The sequence below is a fragment of the Ceratotherium simum genome, chromosome 1 (assembly GCF_057802395.1).
Source record: "Ceratotherium simum simum isolate JZ-2026a chromosome 1, ASM5780239v1, whole genome shotgun sequence".
NCBI classification, from domain to species: Eukaryota; Metazoa; Chordata; class Mammalia; order Perissodactyla; family Rhinocerotidae; genus Ceratotherium; species Ceratotherium simum.
The window spans coordinates 35349249-35355248 of record NC_141900.1 but is presented as its reverse complement, the minus strand read 5'-3'; positions in this window follow the sequence as shown (position 1 = coordinate 35355248).

The window sequence follows — 6000 nt, the reverse complement described above, 5'->3', positions numbered from 1 at the left end:
CTTTCATGAGCATGTAGTGTGGGTTTCCTTTTGGCGAGGCATTCTTGATGGCAGGGTACTATTAAGTACACATTTCTACCAGGAAAGCAAAATAGAGACTACAAGCCAAAATTCAAGCAATTCTGGCCAAAGATATAGACTGCCAGATTCTTTCAGAAATGGTTTCCTAGAAGCAATTTGCATTGACTGTGCTTCCATCCAAATAGCCTCCTTTAAAAGTGATATAGCAGTATGTGGTAAATCTAGTCATTTTAGATAGCTAGCTTGGAGTAGTAGCATTTAACTGTTGGCTAAAATCATCTAGATTATTTCTTCAGCAATTCAATTCATTTTGGAAAGTCACAATTCATTTTCTGCAGATACGTAGTAGAAAGTCTACATCTTTTTAGAACTGGAGTACCTTTCTAATTACTGAACAGCCCTTCCTCTGGTGTGGATTTTGGTTAGTGTGTTGAAGGGATTAAAAAATATATATGTGTCATTGTATAATGACTAAAGAGTCAGTGGAAACTTGACATTTTTCCTTAATGTGTACATTGACCAGAAAGTCGAATTCCTAAACTGAATTAAAGATACTCATATCTATAAATACCTAGAGGTGTACAATCAAAATCAAATAAACAAATGTTTATTTATTGCAAGCTAAGCCTTACATGGGATGAAAAAAAAATAAGCCATAATCCTCGCCTTTAAGGAATTTGCAATCTGGATAGATAGATATAGGCAGATAATATGTGTTATTTATTGAAGTATGAAATCATGATAGAATAAAGCAGTACATCACATTTGTCAAAGCATGATACGACAAAAATAGTATCATGAGCGAGAAGGAGAGAGGAGTTCCTTTGGGCTAGGATGACTACAGAAAGCCACATGAAAGTAAACTCTGAGTTATACTTGAAGAGTGGGCGGACTTTGAATAAAAGAAGAAGAGACAAAAATGTATTCTTGGAGAGTAAGGAGTGTGGACAATATGAACAAGGCCATGGAGTCAAAGCCATTTTGGGAGGAGAGTGAGTAAATGGATTTTTCAGAGAGGTGAAAATTTGTAGATTAGTCTAGAAAAGCAGTTTGGGGTCAGACTGTGGAAGAGTGTGAATACCAGGTTAAGGACTAAGTGATACTGAACCAAGTTGGCTCGCCTCCTGGTGAGTTAAATGAGACTCTACACCAGTGGAAGTTGTCTCACAAAGTAAACTGTATTTGCAGCAAACAGGAGGCCACGAGTTATCATTTCCAAAGCCGTGGCATCCTTGAACAAAGGGAAGCAGGAACTTTTATTTTGGGTGGGGAATGAATATTCAAAAGGGAGAGGCAGGTACACTGCAGATTATGGTCATAAGGCTTAATCTCCTCCCGAAGAGATTTTCGCACTAAAAATAAGGCAAGGTCATGGGTGTAGCTCTTGTAGGGAGGCTTGGTTAGCTTCAGGTCGTTGCTGGTTGTGTCTCCTTAACATGAAAAAACAACTTGGAAAAACAGTTAAAAGTTTCCAGACCCACCCTTGAGTTCCTCGGGGCACTAGTCAGTGACATAAGGACTTATCTTGTAAAGAGTGAGGAGCTATTTGGGGAAGATTTTGATAAAAGAAAAAGCTTGATCCAACTTGAGTTTTAAGAAGATTAATTTGTCAGCCCTGTGCCATTTGAAAAGGAAGGCAAAGAGACGGGGTAATAGAAGGATGTTTAGAAGACTAATGAAGCAGTTGAAGTGCAGGGTAGAACAGAGGACATACGTAATTCGTCTGTTCAGCATTCCCTCCTTTCTGACCAGTGGTTCAGGTGGAGACGACACAATTCCCCCTCAAGAGCCACAGGTAGGCACATGACCCTGATTTGCTCAACTAAGGGAGTCCATTCCTCCAGTCATAAGTATGGGTTCACGGCTGTGCACATGATCTAAACTGAGCCAATTAGTGTCATCTCGAGAACTTTTTCTGCTAGACCTATCCAGAAAGATACCTTCTTTTTCAAGGATCCTAAAATTGTCAGTGGTCATCTTTCCTGTCACATTGTGTGGTAGCCATCCTCCAAGAGGGTCCTCAATGTTCCCTTCTGATATTCATGATCTTGTATAATCTCCTTCCATATTGTATTAGGGTTAGTTTAAATGATGAGTGAGTATATAGCAGAAATGATGGTATGTTATAAATGAAACTGGGTAGGGAGAGAAACTACAGATTCCAAAATGGAATCAATGAGACTTGGTGATTGGTTGGATTTTTAGATGTAAAAGAACACAAAATTTTTGAGTTTGACCAAATGGTTATATCATTAACCAGATGTAACGATGCCTGGAAATGGGATTTATTGTTGCTGCTGAGGGAGATGCATAGGAGAACACGAAATTTATTTTCGGACTGAGACTCTGGATAGCAATATTAGGAACAATGGCTGGTGTTTACAAAAACGAAGTAGACTGTCTCACAAAACAGTGAGTTCCCTGTCACTGTATGATTCCTTATTGAGGAGGTTGGAGACTGGACTTATCATAATAATAAAGCATCTAAAATCGCTTCCAAGTAAGTGATTTGATTTCTAATGGTTGTTACACACACACACACACACACACACACACACACACTCAAAAGATGGAAAACTAAAAGTAAATGGAGGCAATAGCCATAATTTCTCCTACCATAGAGCTCTTAGCAGTTTTCTCCTTGTTTCTCACACATTGCCTCAGGTGAATTATGATCTCTGTTGGAGCAGACTCAGTTTAGTAAACAGGCTGGAACCCGGATCAGGGATCTTGTGGTCACACCCGTCTCTCAACTTTGCAAATTACTTCAGCTCCACTCTCACTTGATCCTATGCAGTATAAAACTGGCCATCTCACAAAACCCTTAGAAAAACAGAGAAAACCGAAAGGTACTCTAGCAAATTGACAAATCCACGTCTTCTTTCTTTTAGAAATGATTTTATGCCCTGTAAATATCTTTCCTATATTGCCCCATACACGTAAATTCCCTTTTTCCTTAATTTTCTTTTCTTTTTTAAAAAAGTTATCATCTATTCCTTGTTTTCAAAAAAATTTCTCCTTTTCTTTAACATAATCCTGAAACAAACAAAATGTATTGCTTTAAAAAAATAAAAGAGAAATGTAGAAGGAGGAAGTTAGACTAGACAATTGTTAAGATTCTTTTTAGCTCATAAACTTAAATAGCAAATCCTAAGTGTTTTGTATTCAGCATCACTGAACTCCTTTAGTAACAGTTAAAAATATTTTTAATGAGACAATTATACAAACTATGATCTTTAATGCTTTTTCATCAAATTGTTGTAAAATTCTGTGAATATTTAAAAGACATTTATGGGTTTGAAAAAGCTGAGATGCTTCTCTATTAAGTATCTTATTCATCAGAAGCCAAATCTTGATATTCAATAGTGTTTGTGTAACACAGCAAACAAGGAAGTGAGACAACGTGAAGAAAACAGGTCCACCGGATTCTTGCCTCATTCTCCTGCCTCCCTTTGCCCACAACTTGGATTCGTTGAGTACTTTTTTCTTTTAAATCTAGAAAAATCTCTTCTGTTTGCGTGATTTGGTAGATGCCTACCCTGGAGATTTACTATTTACTTTCCCTGCATCCAGTTAAATATTTTAATGAAAAATAGAACCTTTCTTTGAAAATATTATTTTTGGCAAGTGTGAAAGGATTAGCAAAAGCATTGATAATTTTAGTGATTTTCTACAACAGAGTTTTTTATCATTGGAAATACACTTAATGTATTAAGGTATTCTTACGCCATCTAGGAACGTCAAAAAGACCAAAAGCTGCTGCAGTGTTCACTCATCAATTGTTTGATGAAAGCAGGGGAATTCCCAGTCAGCCACTTTTAACTACACTGCACCTGGCTAAAGGGGTTATTTGACTTTTTAATTCTGTTTGCATAACTAAATACAAACCAAGAGAGTATCACGGGTCAGTTGGCTTCATAATTTTCCTTTCATGGTGCTGTTCTTTTTCTCTCTCCTCACTCCAGCCTCCCTCTTCTTGTTGACAGTTCATCTTATGAGCTACTATAATATAGAAGATATTATCTTTCAGGATAAAGGCAGAATGCCAAAGTGGGAGGCAGAATTTTGGCAGCATTCTGGATTCGCTTAAAGACAGTGTGCATTCTTCTTCCTTTATCCACTTAGAAGTGAGAAATAAATCTCACCAGCTTTTATGGAACAAATTTAGCTCAGCCCTCAGAGGACAAAGTGTTCTTTTTTCTATAGTTACTTCAGTGAGAAGATTTCTGAGCGTTCTTTGTACAAATTTTCTTTTAATTGAGGTAACACTGGTTTATAAAATTATATAAATTTCAGGTGTACATCATTATATTTCAGTTTTTGTGAAGACTACATCCTGTTCACCACCCAAAGTCTCATTGCCATCCATCATGAACAAAATTGTTATAAGAATACTTTGCTCTTTCTTTTGGTATGATTTGTGTAGTAATTTAATAATAAAATTCCAGTTTTCATGTTGCAAATCTGGTTGCCTTAGTTTAAAACTGTGTTGAATTATGAAAATCAAGCATTTAGTTGTCAAGGAGAAAAGAGAATTCTATTTTGGAATTGTTTAACTATAGAGGCTTGGTGTATTTCCCACTCATATTTTCCTTCCAGAAAGTTGTCTAGAAAGCCATTCCTCCTCTATTAGTGATATTGCATAATTGTAATAAAAGCCTAAAATAATTTTCGTTTTCACTGATCTCTCTTAATGAATTAGTCACAGTTTCTGTCTTATTCTCTGAAAAGAACAAAAAGATAGATTTTTGTCAAAGGACTATTATGAAGAAGGAAACATGGTTTGGGAGTGACTAATAGAGATATGAAAAGAAGGTAAAATACTTCTCTCTGTTGAAACAACGGGCCTTAAAGATAACTCAGAGAGACTAGATTTGCCTTGCATAGATAAAGACAACATTTTGTTCCACAGCATGTGTAATATAGATTTAGGAAACTCGAGCAGATATTGAAAGCTTAGGCATTAATAGGCTATTTTGTATTTGAATTTCAAGCTTTTAAAACAATATTCAATAAATTTCAAATTAGATTTGCTTTTTGGTAGATTAAAAATAATTTTTTAAAAGGAAGAAATGGTGTGGCTCTTAATTTGAAAGCTTACCTCACTATCTTGGCTAGTCCATGGGATTTCAATGATTATTCTGGGGTTGCTTTTGAAGAGGAACTATTGCTAGAGTTATTGCTTAAATTTTGTCTACAAGATCCAGGGATCTGACAACTGAGATGGGTCAGGAAATCTAGGTGGTGACTAATGGGAGTGTCAGACTATTCATGGCTTTCTGTCTCAATAAATGGAAGAATTTTGCTGCAAAATATTTATTAGTAGTCATTGAACAATGTCTCAACATGGGTTTTCAAGTGACTGTTTTCCCAGCACTATTATGCCCCTCACCCTCTAGTAACCTGAAGCAACCTCAGAGTTACTGCCTCTGACTGGTGAGCTTGTTAAGCCAGGAGTGAGGATTTCTGCAAAGGACTGGGAGATTTGCTCTGTTTTGAGTCTCTGAACTCTTCACCAACCCTTCCAATGGCACAAATGCACATTTTTCATCACAAAGGAGACCAAACACAAGAGTGTAGAAGGATCAGTGGTGAGCTCTCAGCATGACACAGTGCCTACAAAGTCATGAGCCTTGGGTCTCAGACCTTGTTCTGCCAGCTACAGAGTGTAACTCTGGAACAATCTCCTCTTCCTGGCCTCAGTGTTGTCTGTAAAATGAGACTTCATGGGGGGATTTAAGATATGAAATTATGCTACATAATTAGATTTACAGAAATTATTTTGAATTATGGATATGTAGACATTAGAATGTGACCTTATAGGGGCTGGATCCATGCATAGCGATTAAGTGCTCGCACTCCGCTGCTGGCGGCCCAGGTTCGGATCCCAGACGCGCACTGACCCACCACTTGTCCGGCCATGCTGGGGTGGTGTCCCACATACAGCAACTAGAAGGATGTGCAACTATGACATACAAC